We start from the raw sequence: 24,780 nt of genomic DNA on the forward strand, positions 1-24,780 counted from the left end.
ATGTTGTCCTTGCAGCACCTCCATGGTGACTAGAGTTTCCATAGCACTGATCCGGTCTTATTCTGTCATGTCTACAGGGGAGGGAACTGAGGCTCAAAGAGGAAAGATGACTTACCAAAGAAGGTCACCCAGCGAGTTAGAACAAAACCAGGGCTAGGACAACAGCCTCCTGACGTTCTGACTAGGGATGCTTTCACTGCATTATGCCCTCTTCACGCAAACCCACGCTCTGCTACCAACGTTTCCACCAATGCTATCCCTTCACGGATCACAGGCTCTCAGAGGATGTATTGCTTTGACTTAATTTGTACCATGCTGTAGTCAGAACACTGTGTAGAACAAATACAAGATTTTGACAAACACTTGCCAATGATGCCAGGTATTATTTAAAGAATAGCTTATCTCATCTTTCTTGAGTGGTTCATCAAATACTGCACTGAAGAGTGGAATGAACTTCCCTAAACAGAGTGCACTTTTTCAGAATTTAAAGCACTTAGTAGAACTGCCTAAATCCTTCCTGTGTCAATGGATGGCCTGTCTCTGGCAGTGAACAGTTTTACCTACGTTCCCTTGATGAACTGTTTCTATCTGTTACTAGTACTCCTGAGCACACACTTCATCAGAAGTGAAAATGGTTGATTAGAACAGCAGAAATACAACCCTATTTATTTAGAAACAACCCTATTTAGACCCTGTTACATTCAGTTAATGTGTATGGAACACTTCCTGTGTGCTCATTCATGAATGCTTTTCCATTTAACCTCTGGGGCAGTAGGACTAAGTAGAGGTGATATATCTTCTACCTATTTAAATGCCATCTCATGTTAAAATTAGAGCTCCTTGACTCTAATGCTTCCCTCAACTTTTCTTAATTTTATTTTTTTTCCCACTGGATGTGGGGTGGGGTGGTAGAATAGGAGAGTTGTTATATTATTCCCTAAGTCTACACTTAGCAATTTGCAATTATGTGACTCAAAACCATAGAAAAATCAAGTCTGATTTTAAAATGAGAGAAACACTATTAGAACCCTCTTTTTAAAATCATCCAAAATGCAGGAAAAACCCAAAATTCAGAGATGTTCATGCAAGCAGTATTTATAATAGTAAAAAGAAAAAGAAAAAAGGGAAGCAGCTGAAATATCCAACAATTGAAGAAGAGTAAAATGCATGGTGACACATTACATGTAATCTCATCTATGGATTAAAACAATGGTTCCAAAGCACAATCCAGTGAAAAAGCTGATGGTACAGAGTAGTCATTAAGAATAGGGGTTCTGGAGTTCGATGACTTGGGTTTAAATTGGACTCCAGCTTATACTGGTTGCAGGGCCTTCAGCAAGAAACTCTCTTCACCTTAGTTTCCTCATTCATGAGGAGGGGAGAATAATAACACCCATTCCATAGGGCACTATAAGGTTTGGAAGAAGCAGTGCTCTTAAAGCCCTGATACAGTGCCCGGCACATGGCAAGGGCTCAACAAACGTTCACTGTTATTAAATATATGATCTCAACTTTGTAGTAAATACATAAAAAAAAAAATAAAATAAACTAGAAGTTCCTCAAAGCAGTGGATTTCTTTGGGATGTAGGACTAAGAGTAATTCTTTACTTCTTTTAAATTGTTGGTTCTTTCCAACATTCTATAATCGTACTTGATTTTTCTGTTTGTCCCCCTTCCACCAGAACTATTTTTGACCTTGTCATGCTCTATGTCTCCTGGAGGCCGACCCCTATGGACTATATCACCCAGGCCCCCGGTCCTCTGGCTTCTAGTCGGGTTCAGCCAGTGCCTCAGTTCTGGCGGTGGTTGTGTCCTTTGACACAGCAGCTCTTGACTGGTGGCCCCTCCCCCACAGCTCTTACCCTTTTCCCCTTCAAGTATAGAGGTGGTAACAACTTCCCACTGTTGCTAGTCCCACATGCTTCTTGTCCATTCATTAACCCTGCTCACCTCTCTGTAAGTAATCCCTTCGTTAAAATTTCTTCAAAATCCAAACTGAATGTGTCTTTTGTTTCCTGCTGGGACCCTGGCTGATACAAGGAGCATGTCTTGTTTGTATAATTGGGGAAAATTTTATTAAAGAAACACAAAGGACCACCCCCACCTCCTACCTCCCAAAAGGAAGCACTCTTCAGGGAGTGGAGAGGCCCCTCACCTTCCAGACTTGAGGGTGATTATTTTTGTTTCCTTTTTGAGCCCTCACATGAAATTAGGCTTCAGGCTAGAACACCTATTTCTTAGAAAAACACACTTTCTCCTGGAGAGAAATTCTAGAAAGCAGTTGCGGGCTATTGACAAACTATAATGCTGCACAGGGATCTGGCCAAAAAGGAATCAAGAGAAAATCTCTACGGGGAGAAGGTGGCCCAGAAAGTGGCTCATCATTTTCAGTGCCAGCTGTGTGCCAAGTTGGGCAGTCATGCACAGAGCTGTGCTTGAGTCTGTCTGCCCTGAGCGGAGACCTGCCTCTGTGGCGAATGGAAGCTCACCAGCCCCTGTGGCATCTGAGCTCAGCAACCGCCAGGCTCCCAGGCGGTAAGTGATACAGTTTGTTCAGTCCAGGGGTAGAGATGGCGGTATGAGGTGGTGATGGGGCTGGTTGCAGGGGGGTGGGGATGGGGGAGGCTTGGCATGTCACTGTGCATTGCTTCACTGTTAAATCTCGATTGGCAGGCTGACTTTTCCCCAGAAGGAAGTGTGGGGAGGAATCTCACAGTTCCATGGCAATAAAGAGCTACCTGGTGGACCTCCCTCTCCTCCAAGAGGCTTCATGGCTCCAAAGTTCCCAAGGGGTGTGTGAGAGGAGGAGGGAGTAATAAGCTGCTCTACTTGGTTGGTGATGTGATCACCTTTGCAGAAACTTGTCGTGGCAAATGTGTTGAAGACAGTGAGCTTGGAGGAGCCAGCATAAGGCAGAAGCATGAAACTGCAGGTCGGGGAGCCTAGGGAGTCCGAGAAGAGAACCATGAACTGCTTATAAAGAAAAGGGATGAGGGGTGAGGCTCAATAAAAGAGAGTGGTGGACAAAGCCAGCTAAAAACTCCAGCTTCAACACTTTGGGTCAATGACAGGTTTTATTTTCTTTATACTTCGAAGGGAATTCTTATGTTGGTGAGCTTTGCATTCCCCACTAACCTCTAAGCCCTATAAACAAGGAGACTATATAATCATGTTCATTTTCACACACACAGTCCCTCATACCCTGTCAGCTGCTGTTGAGTTGGTCACCAACTCATGGCGACCCCATGAACAGTGGAATGAAACACTCTGGTCCTGCACCATCCCCAAGATTCGTTGCGGATTGGACCACTGTGGTCCATAGTGTTTTCACCGGCTGATTTTTGGAAGTAGATCACCAGGCCTTTTATAGTCCGTCTTAGTCTGGAAGCTCTGCTGAAACTCGTTCAGCATCACTGTAACACACAAGCCTCCACTGACAGACAGGTGGTGGCTGTGCATGAGGTGCACTGGCTGGGTCTCCTGGGTAGAAGGTGAGAGTACTGCCGCTGAGCCACCAATGCCTTTCACTTGCTATATAACAAGCACTTCATCCCTAGCTGTTGACTGGTAAAAGAATGGATGACTAAATGTTAGTAAGTTCCTTCACCAGTGGGTAAGGTCCTCCATTATAGAAGGAACTCTGTTGATCTTATGCATTGCCGCATCTACAGTGACTAGCAAAGTGCCTGGCACACAGCAGAAACTTAAAATTAAGAGTTTGTTCAATGATGAGTGAATGAATGAATAAATGAACAAATGAGTGAATGACTGCTTGACTATAAGCTCCCTGAGAGCAGAAATCATGTGTTATCCATCTTTGTTCTGCCTACATTACTAACTGAAGGCTTTCCATGTGTTTGCTGAATAATTACGAGCAATAATATCTATTCTTACATTTTCCTCTTGTCTTTACACAGAACTTTGGCTTTCGAAGTTTTTTCACATCTAGAAATTAGTTCAGTTCAACATTTAGCCAGGCACTGGGCAACAAGGAGATGAAAATGAATAAGACACAATTTTTTTTTGGACTCAAGCTGTCCATATAGATAGGCATGCAAATAAATGCAGTACTGTCTAATGTGTTCAATAAAAATAGTGTTTACAAGGCATTGAAGTGTTACAGAGGATGTAACTGGCTAAGTGGGGTTGAAGATGGGGGTCAGTGAAGATTTTATGACAAGGTGATACCTGAAGAAAATTTTGAAGAACGAACAGGAGTTTATTAGGCAGATAAGCAGGCCTGGAGGAAGGAAAGGGCACATCTAAAGATCGGGTTAAGACTAAACTTTACTTTTAGATTTTTTTTTTTAAATTGTACTTCAGGTGAAGGCTTACAGAACAAATAGTTTCTCATGAAACAGTAGTACACATACTGTTTTATGACACTGGTTAACAACCCCACAACATGTCAACCCTCTAACTTCTCAACCTTTTTTTTGGTGAAAATACACATAGCCAAAGATAAACCATTTCAAAAATTTCTACATGCACAGTTCAGTGACACTGACTACGCTCTTCCAATTGTGCTGCTATTCTCACTTAAGATGAAGGCTTACAGAACAAAATAGTTTCTCATTTAACAGTTACTACACATGTTGCCCTATGACAATGGTTAACAATCTCACAACGCATCAACAATATCCTTATGCAACCTTGGGTTCCCTCTCACCAGCTTCCTTGTCCCCTTCTGCCTTCTGGCCTTTGTCACTGGACTACTGTACCTCATTAGTCCCATTTGGTTTTACAGGCTGTCCACTCCCAGGCTGAACGGTAAACCTCGGAGATAACTTCACCACTGAGCTAAAAGGGTGTCTGGGGGCCATACTCTCGGGGTTTCTCCAGTCTCCTTTAGGCCAGTAAATCTGGTCTTTTTTTTGTGAGTTAGAATTATGTTCTACATCCTTCTCCAGCTCTGTCCAGAACACTCTGTTGTTAACACTAAACTTTAGAATGGACATTTCCATGCAGCAATCTTAGGTAAGAATAATCTTAGCCAGATTCCTCAGGGGGTATAGTGTCCAAATGGCCAAAGACTCAGTTCTACTGCTATCGGTGATGCTCAGGCCACAGACTGAATACCTTGTTCAACCGTGGGCCCCACACTTAGGAGGAAGAGTCATGTTCTAGAATGATCCCAAATGACCATTGATGATCCCAAATGATCATGATGGGAAGACCATCATGAAGTCTGTAAACTCTGTCTTATGAAAGGAACAGGGGATAGTTAGGCTGGAACAAAATGAACTAAGGAAGGAGAGAGGGATGTGATAACAAATTTCAAACATTTGAAGAGCTGCTATCAGAAGACTCTGGGTGCTCTGGAGGTCAGAGCTAGTATTGGTATGGGGATATTTTTAGGAGGCTTTCACATATGAAAGGACCCAGTACAATGATAGACACAGCAAATATTGTGCTATTTTTTTCTTTTTTAAAAAATATTTTATTGTGTTTTAGGTGAAAGTTTACATAGAAAATTAGGTTCCCATTTAACAATTTTTATACAAATTGTTCCATGACATTGGTTACATTTTTCACAGTGTGTCAACATTCTCATTATTTCCACTCTGTTTGTTCTGTTTCCATTAATCTAGCTTCCCTGCCCCTCCTTAGCTTCTCATCCTTGTTTTAGGGTAAATGTTGACCATTTGGTTTCATATAGTTGATAATTTAAGGCAGCACAGTATTCATGGGTGATATTGTTTATTTTATAAGCCAGTCTATTATTTGGCTAAAAGGTGACGCTGGGAGTGGCTTCAGTTCTAAATTCAAAGGGTATCTTAGGGCAATAGTCTTGGGGGTTTCTCTAGTCTCTAACGGTCTAGTAAGTCTGGACTTTTTTAGGAATTTGAGTTTTGTTCGACATTTTTCTCCCTTTCTATCTGAGACCTTCTATTGTGTCCTTGGTCAGAATGGTCGGTAGTGGTAACCAGGCACCATCTAGTTCTTCTGGTCTCAGGCTAGATGAAGTCATGGTTCATATGGACTATTAGTCCTGTGGACTAACTTCTTCTTTGAGTCTTTGGTGTCCTTCATTCTCTTTTGTTCCAGACGAATGGAGACCAAAAATTGTATCTTAGATGGCTACTTGCAAGCTTTTAAGACCTCAGACGCTACTCACCAAACTAGGATGTAGAAAATTATCATGATGAACATGTTATGCCAACTGACTGAATTTTCCCACAAGACTATGGTTCCAAGCTTTCAAACCCAGTAATCTAATCCTGCAAGGTGTTTGGTTATGTCTAAGAAGTATCTATAACTATGCCCTCTATGTGGTTTATTATATATATGAATATACATGCAGTGCACATAAACATGTGTATACATATACCTATGGATACACCTACACATGCACACCCATACACTCACAAAAGCCTTGCACATGTGTCTACTGTCTAGACAGTGATTCCCCCTCCCTCCTCCTGCCATACCTGGTAACCATCAAAGAACACTGCTTTGTGTATATCTATTCTTGACTTTTTATAAAAAATGAGACCATACAATATTTGTCCTTTTGTGATTAACTTACTTCACTCAGCATAATGTCCTCCAGATTCATCCATCTTATGTTTCACAGACTCCTCATTATTCTTTGTTAGGTGCCGTTGAGTTGGTTCCGACTCATAGTGACCCTAGGTACAACAGAACAAAACAGTACCCAGTCCTGCGCCATTGTCACAATCTTTGCTGTTCTTGAGCCCATTGTTGTAGCCACTGTGTCAATTCATCTCATTGAAGGTCTTCTTCTTTTTCACTGACCCTCCACTTTACCAAGCATGATGTCCTTCTCCAGGGACTGGTCCCTCCCGATAACATGTCCAGAGTACCTGAGATGAAGTCTCGCCATCCTCACTTCCAAGGAGCATTCTGGCTGTACTTCTTCCAAGACAGATTTGTTTGCTCTTCTGGTAGTCCACGGTATATTCAATATTCTTCGCCAACATCATAATTCAAAGGCATCAGTTCTTCTTTGGTCTTCTGTCTTCATTGTCCAGCTTTTGCATGCATATGATGCGACTGAAAATACCATGGCTTCGGTTAGGCACACCTTAGTCCTTAAAGTAACATCTTTGCTTTTTAACACTTTAAAGAGGTCTTTTGCAGCAGATTTGCCCAGTGCAATATGTCATCTGATTTCTTGGCTGCTGCGTCCATGGATGTTGATTGTGGATCCAAGTAAAATGTTTTGGGAAGATTAGGGGCCCCCATGAGGTTCCTACACCATGTGTCTGTCAGTTTGTCACACTGTGGTGGCTTGCGTGTTCTACGATGCTGAAAGCTATGCTACCAGTATTTCAAATACCAGCAGGGTCACCCATTGTGGACAGGTTTCAGTGGACCTTCCAGACTAAGACAAATGAGGAGAAAAGGCTTGGTTATCTACTTCTGAAAATTAGCTAATGAAAACTCTATGGATCACAACCAAATATTGTCTGATATAGTACTGGAAGATGAGTCCCCTAGGTTGGAAGGCACTACATAATGGAAACAACAATGAATTCAAACATGCCACCGATCATGATGATGGCAAAGGACTGGGCACCATTTCATTATGTTGTACACAGAGTCCACCATGAGTCAGAGCAGACTCAAAGGCCACTAACAACAATAGGATTCTGCTGTGTCCACAATATTTATTTTATCCATGACTTAGCCAACCATCGAATAAAATTGAAGGTAATTCAAATCTGACTTTAAAATGAAAGAAATGACCCAAGAGGGTTAGAAACTCCTATTGAATAATGGACAAATCTGCCCTAAGGTTCCTTGTTTGTTGTAGAGCTATTCAAAGGCTGGAAGACGCCGTCTAAGGGACATGAGGAAGTAGAGCAGAAAATGGAAGATTGGACCAGATGGCTGGCTCACTATCATGAACTAGACACTTCACTAGGCCCTGGAAGATTCAGATACTGATGCATGCATTTGTTTTTAATTCATTCAGAGAAGTTTTATAACCCAGGAATGCATAGTGGTTACAGCATGTGCACTAGGGCAACACTGCCTAAGTTCAAGTCCCCGCTATGCCAGACTTACTATGTGACCTTGGACAAGTTTCTCCTGGGCCTCAATTTTGACAAACATATATTGTCGTTGGAGCCCTGGTGGTGCAGTGGTTAAGAGCTCGCCTGCTAACCAAAAAGCTCAGCACTTGGAATCTACCAGCCCCTCCTTGGAAACTGTATGGGGCAGTTCTACTATGTCCTATAGTATTGCTATGAGTCAGAATCAACTCTACGGCAATGGGTTTGTTTGTTTTGGTTTGGATATTGTTGTTGTTGCTAGGTGTTTTCATGTTGGTTCCAACTCATAGTAACCCCATGCACAACAGAACCAAACCACTGCTGGTCCTGCGTCATCCTTAGAATCGTTGCTATGCTTGAGCCCATTGTTACACCCACTGTGTCAATCTATCTCCTTGAAGGTCTTCCTCTCTTTCACTGACTCTCTACCAAGCATGATGTTCCTCTCCAGGGACTGATCCCTCCTGATAACATGTCCAAAGTACGTGAGATGAAGTCTCGCTACATCCTCACTTCCAAGGAGCATTCTGGCTGTACTTCTTCCAAGACAGATTTGTTCATTCTACTGGAAGTCCATGGTATATTCAATATTCTGTACCAACACTATAATTAAAATGCATCAATTCTTTCTCTCTTCCTTATTTATTGTCCACCTTTTGCATGCATATGAGGCAACTGAAAATACCATGGTTTAGGACAGGCACACCTTAGTCCTTAAAGTGACGTCTTTGCTTTTTGAACATTTTAAAGAAGTCTTTTGCAACAGATTTGCCCAATGCCGTACATTGTTTGATTTTTTTTTTAAATTGTGCTTTACTTGAAAGTTGACAGTGTAAATTAGTTTTTCATTCAGAAATTTATACATAAATTGTTTTGCAACATTGGTTGCAATCCCCACAATGTGTCAGCACTCTCCCCCTTTCCCTTTCAAACCTGGGTTCTCCGTGTCCATTTGTTCAGTTTTCCTGTCCCTTCCAGTCTTTGCTTTCAGGCAGGTGTTGCCCCTTTCATCTTGTATACTTGATTGAACTAAGAAGCACGTTACTCACGTGTGTTTTTGTTTGTTTTATAGGCCTGTCTAATCTTTGGTTGAAAGGTGACTTCGGGAGTGGCTTTAGTTCTGAGTTACCAGGGTGTTTGAGGGCCATAGTTTTGGGGGTTCCTCCAGTCTCTGTCAGACCAATAAGCCTGGTCTTCTTTTGTGAATTTGCATTTTGTTCCACATTTTTCTCCCGCTCTCTCAGGGACCCTCTGTCATGATCCCTGTCAGAGAAGTTGGCAGTGGCAGCCGAGAACCATCTTGTTCTTCTAGGCTCAGGTTGGTCCATTAGTCCTTTGGACTGATATTTTCTTTGTATCTTTGGTTTTATTCATTCTCCTTTGTTCCAAACATGATGGGACCAATAGATATATCTTAGATAGCTGCTCGCAAGCTTTTAAAACCCCAGATGTTGCCCACCAAAGTAAGATGTAGAACATTTTCTTTATGAACTATGTTATCCCAATTGACCTAGATGTCCCCAAGACCATGGTCCTCAGCCCTCAGCCCCAGTAAGTCGGTCCTTCAAGGTGTCAGGATGTGTCTAGGAAGCTTCTATGGCCTTGCCTTGGTCAAGTGTTGACTTTCCCTAGATTATATGTTGTCTTTCCCTTTACCAGAGTTAATACTTATCTACCATCTAGTTTGTGATTTCTCCTCCTCAGCTGTTCTCTCTCTCGTAGACATCAAAGATTGTTTTTTTCTGTGTGTAAACCTTTTCTTGGGTTTTTATAATAGTGGTCTCATACAATATTTGTCCTTTGATGACTGACTTATTTCATCAGCATAATGCCCTCCAGATTCATCCATGTTGTGAGATGTTTCATGGATTCATCACTGTTCTTGATTGTTGCATAGTATTCCATTGTGTGCATGTACCATAAATTGTTGATCCATTCATTTATTGCTGGGCACTTCGGCTGTTTCCATGTTTTTGCTATTGTGAATAATGCTGCAATGAACATGGGTGTGTATATGGCTATTCATGTGATGGCTCTTATTTCTCAAAGATATATTTCTAGGAGCGGAATTGCTGAATCATATGGTATTTCTATTTCTAGCTTTTTAAGAAGGCGCCACATCATTTTCCATAATGGTTGTACCATTTTACATCACCACCAGCACTGCATGAGAGTTCCAATCTCCCCGCAACGTCTCCAACATTTGTTATTTTCTGTTTTTTTTTTTTTTTAATATATTAGTGACAGTAATGTCAGGGTGAGATGGTATCTCATTGTAGTTTTGATTTGCATTTCTCTAATGGCTAATGACTGTGAGCATTTTCTCATTTGTCTGTTCGCCGCTTGAATGCCTTCTTTGGTGACATCATTCGATTCTTGACTGCTGCTTCCCTGGGCATTGTGCATACAAGTAAAATGAAATCCTTGACAACTTCAATATTTTCTCCATTTATTATGATGTTGCTTATTGGTCTACTTGTGAGGATTTTGGTTTTCTTTATGTTGAGATGCAATCCATACTGAAGTCTGTAGTCTTTGATCTTCATCAGTAAGTGCTTCAAGTCCTCTTCACTTTGAGCAAGCAAGGTTGTGTCATCTGCATATCACAGGTTGTTAATGAATCTTCCCCCAATCCTGATGCCACTTTGTTTTTGATATTGTCCAGCTTCTCAGATTATTTGCTCAGCACACAGACTGAACAAGTATGGTGACAGGATACTACCCTGACACACACTTTTCCTGATTTTAAACCACACAGTGTCCCTTTGTTTTGTTAGAACAACTGCCTCTTGGTCTACATACAGGTTTCTCACAAGCACAATTAATTGCTCTGGAATTCCCATTCTTTGCAATGTCATCCTTAATTTGTTATGATCCACACAGTCAAATGTCTTTGCATAGTCAATAAAACACAGGTAAACATTTTCTGGTATTCTCCGTTTTCAGCCAGGATTCATCTGACATCAGAATTGATATCCTTGGTTCCATGTCCTCTTCTGAATCTGGCTTAAATTTCTGGCAGTTCCTGTTGATGTACTGTTGCAGCCTCTTTTGAATGATCTTTAGCAAAATTTTACTTGCTTGCGATATTAATGCTATTGTTCAACAATTTCCATATTCTGTTGGATCACCTTCTTTTGGAATGGGCACAAATATAGATCTCTTCTAGTCGGTTGGCCAGGTTTCCAAATTTCTTCGCATAGATAAGTGAGCACATCCAGCTCTGCATCCATTTGTTAAAACATCTCAATTGGTATTCTGTCAATTGCTATATTGTTTTTCACCATTGCCTTCAGTGTAGTTTCGATGTCTTCCTTCAACACCATCAGTTCTTGACCACATGCTACCTCCCGAAATGGTTGAACGTTGACCAATTCTTTTTGGTATAGTGACTGTATATTCCTTCCATCTTCTTTTGATGCTTCCTATGCTGCTTAATATTTTGCCCATAGAATCCTTCACTATTGCAACTTGAGGCTTGAATTTTTTCTTCAGTTCTTTCAGCTTGAGAAATGGTGAGCAGGTTCTTCCCTTTTGGTTTTCTAACTCCAGGTTTTTGCACATTTCATTATAATACTTTACTTTGTCTTCTTGAGCTTTCCTTTGAAATCTTCTGTTCAGCTCTTTTACTTCATCATTTCTTCCATTTGCTTTTGTTTTCAAGAACAACTTTCAGAGTCTCTTCTTTCTTTCTTTCTGTCTCTTTAATGACCTTTTGCTTTCTTCACATTTGATGTCATCCCACAACTTTTCTAGTCTTCGGTCATTAGTATTCAATGCATCAAATCTATTCATGAGATGGTCTGTAAATTCAGGTGGGATATATACTCCAGGTCTTATTTTAGTTCTTGTATGCTTGTTTTAATTTTCTACAACTTCAACTTGAACTTGCATATGAACAATTGATGGTCTGTTCTGAAACTGGCCCCTGGCCTTGTTCTGACTGATGATATTGAGCTTCTCCGTTGTTTCTTTCCACAGATGTAGTCGATTCGGTTCCTTAGTATTCTATCTGGTGAGGTCCACATGTATAGCCACCATTTTTGTTGAAAAAAGGTATTTGCAATGAATAAGTCCTTGGTCTTGCAAAATTCTATCACGTGATCTCCAGCGTCGTTTCTATCACCAAGGCCATATTTTCCAACTACCAATCCTTATTTGTTTCCAGTTTTTGCATTCTAATCACCAGTAATTATCAATGTATCTTGATTGCATGGTTGATCAATTTTAAACTGCAGAAGTTGGTAAAAATCTTCAGTTTCCTCATCTTTGGCATTAGTGGTTGGTGCTTAAATTTGAATAATAGTTGTATTAACTGGTCTTCCTTGTAGGCGTGTGGATATTATCACTGACAGCACTGTACTTTGGGATAGATCTTGACATGTTCTTTTTGATGATGAATGCAACGCCATTCCTCTTCAATTTGTCTTTCCTGGCATAGTAGACCATATGATTGTCCAATTCAAAATGGCCAATACCAGTCCATTTCAGCTCACTAATGCCTAGTACATCGATCTTTATGAGTTCCATTTCATTTTTGATGACTTCCAATTTTCCTAGATTCATACTTTGTACATTCCACGTTCTGATTATTAATGGATGTTTGCAGCTGTTTCTTCTCATTTTGAGTCGTGCCACATCAGCAAATGAACATCCTGAAAGCTCTACTCCATCCATGTCATTAAGGTTGACTCTACTTTGAGGAGGCAGCTCTTCCTCAGTTGTATTCTGAGTACCTTACAACCTCAGGGGCTCATCTTCCGGCACTATATCAGACAATGTTCTGTTGCTATTCATAAGATTTTCACCTGCCAATTTTTTCAGAAGTAGACCGTCAGGTCCTTCTTCCTAGTTTGTCTTAATCTGGAAGTTCCACTGAAACCTGTTCATCACGGGTATCTCTGCTGGTATTTGAATTCCCTGTGGCATAGCTCCAGGATCATAGCAACATGCAAGCCATCACAGTATGACAAACTGACAGACAAGTGGTGGAACCTTATATTAGGGGTAATAATATCACCTAAAAATTTATTTTGAAGGCTAAATGGGTTAACACATATAAAGTTGTTAGAACAGGGCCTGGCATGTAGTTATCACTTTATACATGTTACTATTACTCCACAGAATGCAAGCTTCCACAAAAGCAAGGAATTTTTTCTCTTTTGCTTATGGCTATCTCCCCAATGCCGAGAATACAGCCTGAATATAATAGGTTGCACTAATTTTCTAGTTAATGAATAAATTAGTTAATTGAGGACCTACTATATATATGTTGGGCCCTGTGTCAAGTACTAGGGATATAGAGACTAAAAAATAAATAAATAAATCTCTTCTCACATGAGGCTTGCAGTCTGGTGAGGCAGATATTAAAAACATACCAATACATTATTAGCCTGGAAGCACATTAACTCACCTAATAGCTCTTGAAAAATACCTCTGCTTGAGCTCCTACCCTGCAAAGACTCAAATATGATTGGTGTTTGAAAGGGTTCTGGCATGGATATGTTTCAAAAGCTCCTCAGGTAATTCTAGTTTGAGAATTCCTGGTCTAAATGTTCTGAGGGTCCCATGAAACATTATTCCAATGAAGCATCCAGTGATGGTCAAATTAGATTTGAGAAATATTTTATCAAATATATTAAATATTATAAACACTAGGAAGTTATATAATAAACAAATCTGTTTAACCCTAAAAATATACTGTATAAATAAATACACAGTTGTAAACCGTGAAATTACTTTGAAGGAAAGGCTAAGGACATGATAGAAACTATAATAGGCTTGATTTGTATTAAATACTTAGAAAATGCTTCTCTCGAGAAATGACTTTTAATAGAGATCTGAATGATCACTGGGTGGTTGGTGGGAGGGGGCAGTATTCTAAGCAGAGGTATCATCATGTGCAAAGTCCTGTGGTGGGGGAAATGTTTTAGGAACATTAAAGTCAGTGCTGTAGTGAATTAATGGATGAGGGGAAGAAATGAAAAAGATAAGATTTCTGCCTTCAAGGAATTTCATACCTTAGGGAAAAACTCATGTATTCTAAAAAAATTCCTTATTACTATATGGGTCTATGATTTTCCAAGTATAACAGGAAGAAGAAGAAATCAATGTCAGGAATAATCCTTCACCAACTGATATAAAGACCCAGTTTTGTGTTTGCCCTTAGGCACCTTACATAATTTTCTGAAACAGCAGATCTGCTTTCATAATTATGTTTGGCTTAGGCTAATATTAGTATTAGGCCATGTTTACTGAGAATACAGTGTCTGAGTAAGAAGAAGAAGTGACTTGGAGATTGGATCATGAAGGCAAACTGACACACAGGCCTGCCTATCCTTTTTCTTCTCCAAGTCCTTTAAACAGTAAACAAGGTATTTAAAAATGTATCTGTTAGTTTGAAAACAAGAAAGCGTTCCACTCAAGTGGACTAAAATTTGTGGTGAAGTATTAAGAGACAGAGAAACCATTAAATATCTGATAAGAATAGAGCAAACCACAGCCTTAAACATATACAGGCGACAACTACTGCAAAGGTTAAGTACAGATGGAGAAACTTAAAGCTCAGAAAGAACAAGTTCAAAGATCAAAGGAAGCCCTATGGTAACTGTAATGGATTGAATTGTGTCCCCCTAAAATGTGTGTCAACTTGGCTAGCCCATGATTTCCAGTATTGTGTGACTGTCCATCATTTTATCGTCCGACGTGATTTTCCTATGTGTTGTAAATCCTACCTCTATGATGTTAATGAGGTGGGATTAGTGGCAGTTGTATTAGTGATGTAGGACTCAATCTACAAGATTAGGTTGTGTCTTAAGTCAATATCTTTTGAAATATAAAACAGAGAAGCGAGCAGAGAGACATAGGGACCTCATACCACCAAAAAAATAGTGCCAGGAGAAAAGTGAGTCCTTTGGACCTGGGGTCCCTGTGCTGAGAAACTCCTAGTCCAGGGTAAGATTGATGACAAGGACCTTCCTTGAGAGCTGCAGACAGAAAAAGCCTTCCCCTGGAGATGATGCCCTAAATTTGGACTTCTAGCCTACTAGACTGTGAGAGAATAAACTTGTGTTTGTTGAAGCCATCCACTTGTGGTATTTCTGTTATAGCAGCATAGATAACTAAGACAGTAATTAATTAAACGGTTACATTGGAATAGTTAACAAATTAGGTATCTCCCATCCCCCATAAGCATTTGATAATGATAGTATTTGATCTGGGGATAAAACCTTCTAATTTTACCCTGAAGAAAGCAGACGAGGTCTTCTGGTCTAGATGGTATAGCAAGTTCATGCTTTGACTCACATCTATGCTCCAAAACACATTGAAATAGTCAATGAAATATCGAAGGAGAAAATAAAATAGGCTAATAAAATTAGATAAAACAAAAATGCAACATAAGGAGCATGAGCGAAACCACGCACTTGCTGGGCTCTGGGTCCAGATACAGATAACGGCACATTGGAGTTTGATGCCTGTGGAGTAACAGGAACTAGAGGTGCTCACCTTAGAGGGGAAACTGAATCAGGCTCACTGCTTGAAGCCAGAGGCTGGGGAAGGGCTCTCCAGCTCATGATAAGTGTAAACAAACAACCCTGCTTCTGATTGCTGCTTGGGGCTATGACTGATAAAAGTCTACCTCTCTTCTCCCCTAGAAAACAATCTATGGCTCTAAGAAAAGTTAGAGAGTATGGTCATGTGAATAGGAATTAAGCTGCATTGCTTCCTAACTTTGTTAATTCCTAACATTATCATTAATATCACTTTTAGGCAGAAACCTGGAGTAATCATTGTAAGTCCCGGCTCTGGATTGAGTATTGTGAGTAGTGGTAGGAGGAGAACTGAATACAGAGGTAAAGAAAAGGGAAATAATTCATAAAAATCCTTTCACTCAAAATGAGCCCGCAACCCAAATTCCAAAACACTTGAAGAAATTGAATGCTAAGAAAGATAGCTAGCAAAACGAAAAACTAGAATCTGAATTCATTACAGACGAAATTAATTCTAGAGAAGAATCAACAACTTTAAAATAAGTAAATTTAGGATGTTAAAATACATAAAATATGGTCCATGAAAAAAAAAATGAGACAAGAAAGGGCATCTATGAAAAAGAATCTGTTAGAAATCTGGGGGAAAAGTCATTAAAAAAAAAAAAAGACATAAATGGAATGAACTCTAGATTGAAATCAGTCAAAGAGTGAATTGGTAACTTGAACAAATAGCCCCTAGGAATTCACAAAGAATGCAGCACAGAGACGCAAACAAACAAAAATGAAATAGAGACATAGGAAATACATTGTGAGCATTCCAACGTAAGATGTAATTGGGATTCCTAAAGAAGCAAAATGGAGGAAGAGTTGGAAAATTAATATTCGAGGTAACAGTGGCTGATAATTTTTACAGACAGTCCTCAGATTGAAAGTGCACCCTGAGTATAAAGCAGATTAAATAAAAAACACTCCACATCTAGACACATTGTTGTAAAACTTTGGAATATTAATAATAATTAATTTATCTTAAAATTAATACACTGTCTTTCTTTGGTAGGGACAATACAAAATAATTTAAGGAAAAATACACCAAAAATGTGATAATCATGAACTTACATGCACATAACAATGTAGCTTTGACATATATAAGGCAAAACTTGACAGAATTTTAAAGAGAAACTGACAAATATTTAACTATCTGGTTGGGGAGAATATTTTATTAAACCTCTTTCAGAAAATGAATTATAAAATAGCAAAAAATTAGTAAATGTATATATACCTAAAAATAGATCACCACAAGCACAAGCAAACAGAAAAAGTAAACTGGACATCATCAAAATCAAAAACTTTCGTGCTTCGAAGGACACCATCAACAAAATAAAAAGACAGCCCACAGAATGGGAGAAAAATGTTTTTCAAATCATATATCTGATAAGGGACTTATATGTACTTGTATCTAAAATACATAAAGAATTTACAACTCAATGATAAAAAGACAAATAACTCAACTTAAAAATGGGCAATGAAGGAACAATTTCCAAAGAAGATATACATATGGCCAATGAATACATGAAAACATGCTCAATATCATTAGCCACTGGGGAAATGCAAATCAAAAGCACAATGTGATACCATTTCACACTCATGAGGGTGGATTAAAAAAAATAATAATAATAACAAGTGTTGGCAAGGATGTGGAGAAATTGGAACCCTTATACACTCCTTGTAAAAATGTAAAATAATGTGCAGCTGCTTTGGAAAACAGTCTGACATTTCAACAATAGGTTAAATATAGAGTAACCATATGACCTAGCAATTCCATTCCTAGGTATATACCCAAAAGAAATGAAAACATATGTCCACACAAAAACTTGCACACAAATGTTCATAGAAGCATTATTCATAGTAGTCAAAATATGGGAACAACCCAAATGTCCACCAACCAATGAACAGTTGAAAAAAATGTGGTAAATTCATACATTGGCTTATTCAGCAATAAAAGAAATTAAGTACTGATATATGTTACAACATTGATGAACCTTGAAAACCTTATGCTAAGTGAAATAAACTAGTCACTGAAGACCACATACTGTGTGATTCCATTTATATTAAATGTCTGTGATAGGTAAATCTATATAGACAGAAAGTCGATTAGTGGTTGCCGATTATGGCCGTTATACAGTAAGTCTTGAAATTGGGTAGACTAATTCCCCCAACTTTATTCTGCTTTTTCAGAATTGTTTCAGCTATTATGGTTCTTTCTCTTTCCAATATAAATTTTAGAAAAAAATCTTGTCTGTATCTCCAAAAATCTTGCTTGAATTTTGATAGGAATTGCATTAGACCTGTATGTCAATTTAAGGAGAATTAACATCTTTACTATGTTGAGTCTTCCATTCCATGAACATGGTATGTCTCTTCATTTATTTACTTTTTTGTTGTTGTTTATTTCATCAGAAGTTTGTATCAGAATTTAAGCATACAAGTCCTATATATATTTTGTTAGATTTACACATAAGTATGAGTAATTGTAAATATTGTGTTTTTAATTTTGGTGTCCATGTATTCATTGCTGGTATATAAAAAATACAGTTGATTTTTCTATGTTTGTATGCTTACTATGACTTTACTGAACCATGTCTTAGTTCTAGGAGGATATATTTTTTTGGGGAGATTCTTTGGGATTTTCTGTGCAGACAATAATGTTATCCACACGTAGGGACAGTTTTATTTCTTTCCTGTTTATCTCTTTTCTTTTATTTGCTTTCCTTGCTTTATGGCACTGACTAGAACTTCCTGCACTACGTTGAATAAGTAAGAGTGAATAAACATCTTTGCTTTATTCCTAATCTCAGGAGGAAAGCATTCGGTCTATATTTTTAGCTGTAAATTTTCATATAGAAGTTCTTCATCAAGTTTAGGATAGCATTCCCCTCTATTCCTATTTTTCTGAGAGTGTTATCATGAATGATGGTTGAATTTTGTCAAATACTTTTTCTGTATCAATTTATATAATCATGTATTTTCTCTCTTCAGCTTTTTAATGTATTCAGTTACATTGATTTTCAAATATTGAACCAACCTTGCATTGCTGGAATGAATCCCATTTCATCATGGCATATAATTTTTTGTATATATTGCTGAACTCTATCTGCTAATATTTTGTGAAAATATTATCTATCTCCTCCATTCTGCTGTGGGGCCATTCAAATTTTTCATTTCAGTTATTGCATTTTTCATTGCTAAAATTTCTTCTATTTATTTGCAAAGACTTTCTATTTCTGTTTCTACTTTCTATTTATTTGCTAAAACTTTATGTGTTTTCGTTTGTTTAATCATGTTCATAATTGCTCACTGAAGCATTTTTATCACAGCTGCTTTTAAACTCTCTGTCAGAAAATTCTAAATCTCTATCATCCCAGTGTTTGCATGTATTTATTATCCTTTTTCATTTGCTCGGATTTCTTCATTTTTGGTATGATGAGTGACTTTCAGTTGAAACTGAGACATTTTGGGTACTATGTTAAGAGATTCTGGATTTGATTTAAATCTTCTATTTTAGCTGACTTTCTCTGAATACTATAGCAAGGGAATGGGGGGGGGGCACTGTTTCGGTACTCTAAGGTGGGGGTAGAAGTCCAGGTACTTAAATTGACCTTGTTGACATCCAAGTGAAAGGGGGCTACTGTTATTGCTGTATGTAGGTAGGAATTCTAGCTCACATTGACTTCCCTAGACACCATAGGGGTATGTGGCCCTGTTACCACTGGATAGTAGTGAAAGTGTTTATTTTACTCTAGGCCTCCTTTGACATCACTCCAGTGGTGTCAAAGAGGAGCACCTTGTTAGTTACCTCTGGGAGTGGAATTCTATGCTCCCCACATGGTTTCCATTGACACAGCAGGATTGGGGGCTTTTGTTACCTCCCACCAGAGATGAAAGTCTTGCTCCCTAATCAGCCTTATCTGACACTACCCAGGCATAGAAGTAAGTAAAGCAGCCAAGTAAAGATTAAGAACAAAAAAACCCAAACAAACAAAAACAAAAAAACAAAGCAATAGCTTTTCTGCTCTCCCACAATAGTCAATTAGAGAACATCCTGAAAAGACAGTTCATGGACAGTAGCTACAAAAACTGCACAATATCCAGCACGAATTCCAACAGGAAAGTGTAAAAGACCCATATAAATTATTAAACTTTTCTGAAAACATTACATTAAACTTGACTGGGAAGACATATCACACTCACGGATGAGACAACGACAACCAACCAGCTGATGTCGCGTTGATGCCGTCTCATGGTGAATCCATGTGCATCAGAGTAGAACTGTGCTCCATGGGGTTTTCAATGGCTGCCTTTCGGAAGCAGATCACTAGTCCTTCTTCCAAGGCACCTCTGGGTGGAATTGAACCTCTAACCTTTCAGTTAGCAGCTGAGTTCATTAACTGTTTACACCACCCAGGGACTCCCATGGATGAGAAGTCTCCCCAAATTGATTTAGGAATAAGATATCTACCCAGTATGATTTTAGAAATCGAACTTAATGAGACAATTCTAAAATTCATTTGGAAGAGAAGATGTATGTGAAGAGCTAAGAAATTTTGCGAAATATTACCATGAGGAGGGACTAGCCCTACCAGATGTTAAAACATGCTATAAAGTTACTATATGGTATTAGCACAGGTACAGACAGATCAATTAAACAGTGTATGTGAATGCACAGACTCTTCCACTTCGAGTTAACAATCCTAGAAAAAACAATCTCACATGTAAAGCACAGAGGAAATACAAGAACTGCAACATTGTATAACAGGAAAAAATTGAAAAGAATTTATGTCCACCAGTAGGTGAATGATTAATTATGGCACATTCATCTATGGAATACTATACAGGTATTAAAAAGAATGAAGAAGATCGAAATGCAATGACATAGAAAGACATATATAATATATTGTTGAGCTGCAAACATATCATTGAGTTGAAAAAAATCCAGTTTTAGGATCAGACAAATAGTGTGATTACATTAGCTCACACAAACAAAACTATACATATTTGCGTAGATATGTATATGTGCATACACATACACATACAGAACGGATCTGTAAGGAGATACATCAACCTCTTAACAAAGATTAACTCCCCAGTAGGGATGTGAGATTGGAGGAGGGGTGAAAGGAGATTTTGGCATTTTTTCTGATACAACCCTGTACCGTATTGTTTGAGGGTTAAAAAAATGTTTTTTTTAATGATGAGGATGCAAAAAAACTATTCTTTATAACATGCTGTATTGGAAAAAGGATTTAAGGTGATTCACGAAGTGGTTAGAGAGGAGATTGGCTGGATCCTGAAACTCAGCTACTAGTAGACGAGCAACTGGAGGAAACCAGAAGGCTGAGCGTACAAAGGTCTTAGCCGCCTGGGAGAAAAGACTCTTGAGTAGTGCTGCTTTTCACTTTCCCCACTCTCTCTCACTGGACCTGCTATTTGTTCCCATCATACATTTAGTCGCTCAACTCACTGCCACATTTTCACCCTCAAGCAAAAAACATTACTCCACTGAGTTTCATGTCCTCTGGAGAAACCACCCTCTACCCCTCCTAGTTGCTATCATCTACAGATGATAACACCTGTTATAGGGTACCATTTTGGTCATGGCTGTACCTTCCCGACCAACAGGTTCAATAAAGTTATATAAATCTTTTTGCTTCATGGAATTATATCACTTCAATCTAGTAACGAGGATAGCTACCTTATGCTTATGATCAGATTAATTATGCAATTAATTAAACACAGAAAATAATCATACCATCTAAGGCAATGCATTTTTCTCAGTAGACAAATCTTTCAAACTATGAGATGTAGGAGGAAAAGAATAATAGAAGAACAAAGAATATAAATTAGCAAGCACTGTGCACCCATTCCAGAGAAGTCAGTTTTTTCTCAAGTCTTGTGAAAAGATGGCCCAAGGTCATCAAGTTATGATCAAGTTCACACTATTGTTATAAATGATTGACCCTGAGGATTTTAATGGGTAAAATGTGGACTCTCTCTGCTAGAAGCTGAAATACCCCCGGGCATCTCCCTGGAATTCTTTGGTTTCCTCGCCTTCTGAGAAATAAACTGGAGGTGGTGGTTGTCAGAGGCACCAGCCTGGTCTCTGCAGAGGGAGATACACACTAGCTAATGCAAGGCCCTGGCAGTCTCTGCAAAGAGAAATGCTTTTTTATTTAAAATAAAATATGCCATCAAATGAACAGCAGTTAAACAATTTGTTATTATGAGTCTTCGTAGGGAAGAATTAGGATGACGGTTTCTGATCCATTAGGAAATGTCATGGATTGAATTTTATCCCCCCCAAAAACGTGTGTATCAGTTTGGCTGGGCCATAATTCCTGGTATTGTGTGATTTTCCTATATGTTGTAAATCCTGCCTCTATGATGTTAATGAGGGAGGATAGGTGGCAGTTGTGTTAGTAAGGCAGGACTCGATCTACAAGACTGGATTGTGTCCTGAGGCAATCAATCTCTTGAGATATAAAAGAGAGAAGTGAGCAGAGAGACATGGAGACCTCATACCACCAAGAAAGCAGTGCCAGGAGCAGAGCGTGTCCTTTGGACCTGGGTTTCCTGCGTGGAGAAGCTCTTAGTCTGCGGGAACACTGATAAGAAGCCTGACAGAGAGAGAAAGCCTTTCCCTGGAGCTGACGCCCTGAATTTGGACTTTTAGCTTACTTTACTGTGAAGAAATAAATTTCTCTTTGTTGAAGCCATCCACTTGTGGTATCTCTGTTGTAGCAGCACTAGATGACTAAGACTGGAAACAAGATGGGAAGAGAGGTGGACAAGGACACCATCCTGCACCAGGGTGCTGCCCGTGGTTACTGTACCCATTAATTGCAGCAATACTGCAGCATCTTGTAATTAGCAAAGCCAAGTGCGGCCACGGCAAGCCCAGATTTTTTTTTTTTTTAAGTTAGAAAATATTTCATCCCGTGGATGGAAAACAGATGCTGAACTGCACCTGTTATAGGGTACCTTCCTATCCATCCCTCAACCCTTGCAAAGAGCAGCAAAAGTATTTTTGAACATGTTTTCTGCTTCAGGCCTGCAGAGAAATTTCAAGTCCTCTGTAAATGAGAGGTTCAGGCCCGTTACCCAAGGCAGTGAGGAGAAAATGTGGAACAAGTTTCTGGCAATTGTCCAAAGCATGAAAGCATCTGAAACAGCACTACTTTTGTTCTATAAGTCATGAAAATTGTTAAGATGAGACCAAAAGATGCAAAGGCTCTTTGAATGGGATGAGGAAACACCTACAAACAGATTGTAGCTTTCTTAGCCCCATTTTACTGCATTCAGGGGATATGCAGGCAGAAAGACTCAGTGGGTCTCACTAAAAAACTTCCCTGTGTTTCAAGCTGAAATTGATGCCGTTAATCTCCAGGCTGTGATGGCAATTGGCTTGATGCACAGCCCTCGGAGCTGAAGAAGGCTTATAAAGAGATGCTCTTAAAAAGATTTGAGGATATCAACAAACTCTTAAAAAACAACACGTTGAAGAGTGTAAACAAATGAGACACAAAAGGATTCGGATTTTTTTTTTAAACAAACACTGGCTTAAGCATGAAGGGGGAAAATACCCAGTTGTCAAAATAGGCTTGAGGTTTTGCTGAACCCAGAAATTCTGGAGAGTAGTGTGAGATATTTTTGCCAAACCCCAAATACTACAGGGTTAAGCCTTCCCTCTAACCAGTTAGGTAACTGCCATCTCATTCTGTAAATTTCTCAACTGTTTCTTTTAAGCAAACAAAATAATTAGCTTTGTCTCTGGGTAATTTTGCTGATATTTCCATAATTTAATAATTACTTCAACCCCTGAATTAAAAACTGCCCTGCTGTCTTGGTGGGTACAGTAGATTGCCAGCTTTTTAAATAACTCTTGAGATCAGTCAGGTTAAGAACTCAATTTATGACCTTATATATTAACATGAGGAAACCCACTCCATAATGCAACAGACAATTCTATTTATAATGCTTAATTAATCCCCTCCAGTCACTAACAGAACGCATTTGTGCCCTTTCGTTTCAACCTCACCCTGATGCAAGTCTCCTGAGACGAGAAGTGTTAATATGTGAACGCCGGCAGAATTTTTTGGCACTATGGTCAAGTGTTAAATATCTGACAGTCTGGACGAATTAGCCCCTGATAGCTCACGAATCAAATGCAAGAAGGCAAAGCCGAGCTGGACAGCATTGATGAAATCCTTCATCAAAAGCTGGAGCTGGAGAGAGGTAGAAGGTGGAAAGTGCCTAAGTCTGACATTGCCTGCAAACTTGTGCACTTGAGTTTCAGCAAGTCTTAGCAAATGAGACAACCAAGAGAAAGGATCAGAATTGTTTCAAGTGAGGCTGTGGGAGGCCATCCTGGGTGGTTCTATTTCTCTGGGGTTGTTAGTACCCTAAGGCTGCCTTCTCTTGGACTGATATCAAAAACCCAAAGTGATAACCAATTTAATGCTGTCTTAGGTATTACAAACAGAGTTATCTGGAAAACTTCAAGTACCCCAGAAAGCTACAGGGTGTGGACAGAGCAGTGTTATTTGCAGAAACGGAAGTTCTCCTAGGCACAGACCTTGGGAAAGAGGAAGGAAGGCAATGGACTATTTGGATATTTTTGCAGGCAAAGGGAGCAGCACTGATCTGAACTCAGAAACTCTGCCCTGTGGCTTGACAGCTTGAAATATACGTAGTATGCATTATCAGATTTTAGGACTCTTGGGAGGGTATTTCCGTACGTCCTTATGAGTCAGGAAAATAGATTTCTTTCTTTTTTGTCCTTCACATTCAAGGGTCAACCTGTTGTGATAACTTCTGGCTCTGCTGTGAGCCCTTAGGCAAGTCTGTTAACCTCTATGCTTCAGTTTTCTCATCTGCAAAGTGAGATCTTTAACAGTACCTACTTCACAGGGTTGTAAGGATTAAACTGAGTTAATACATCCAAAGGCTTTAAGCAGGGCCTGGAGCATAGCAGGTGCTATGCTTGCATTGGCTGTTACCATCCTGATACTCCCGTGCTATCTTTCTCCTCTGGTCTCCTTCCTTTCCCAGTGCTGCTACCTACCCCTAGGCAGGTTGGGCAGCACAGCCTCTCTCCTGAATAGCTTCCTAACTCTGAATCCCTGTCTGTTCCAATACATTATACACAGTATTGCCACTTGAATCTTTCAAAAGTCTATCTGTGCTCTTGCCCCTCTTTTATTCAGTGATTCTGC

The 24,780-nt window shown here is 39.3% G+C and overlaps 1 protein-coding gene across 1 annotated transcript in view; it reads right to left on the bottom strand.

Annotated features, from left to right (window-relative positions):
- The window catches only part of ANKFN1 (ankyrin repeat and fibronectin type III domain containing 1), a 185,304-nt gene that overhangs the window by 115,263 nt on the left and 45,261 nt on the right, over window positions 1–24,780 (bottom strand). The window lies entirely within an intron of this gene.

Source organism: Trichechus manatus, unplaced genomic scaffold (assembly GCF_000243295.1).
Source record: "Trichechus manatus latirostris isolate Lorelei unplaced genomic scaffold, TriManLat1.0 scaffold00054, whole genome shotgun sequence".
In the NCBI taxonomy this organism is placed as follows: domain Eukaryota; kingdom Metazoa; phylum Chordata; class Mammalia; order Sirenia; family Trichechidae; genus Trichechus; species Trichechus manatus.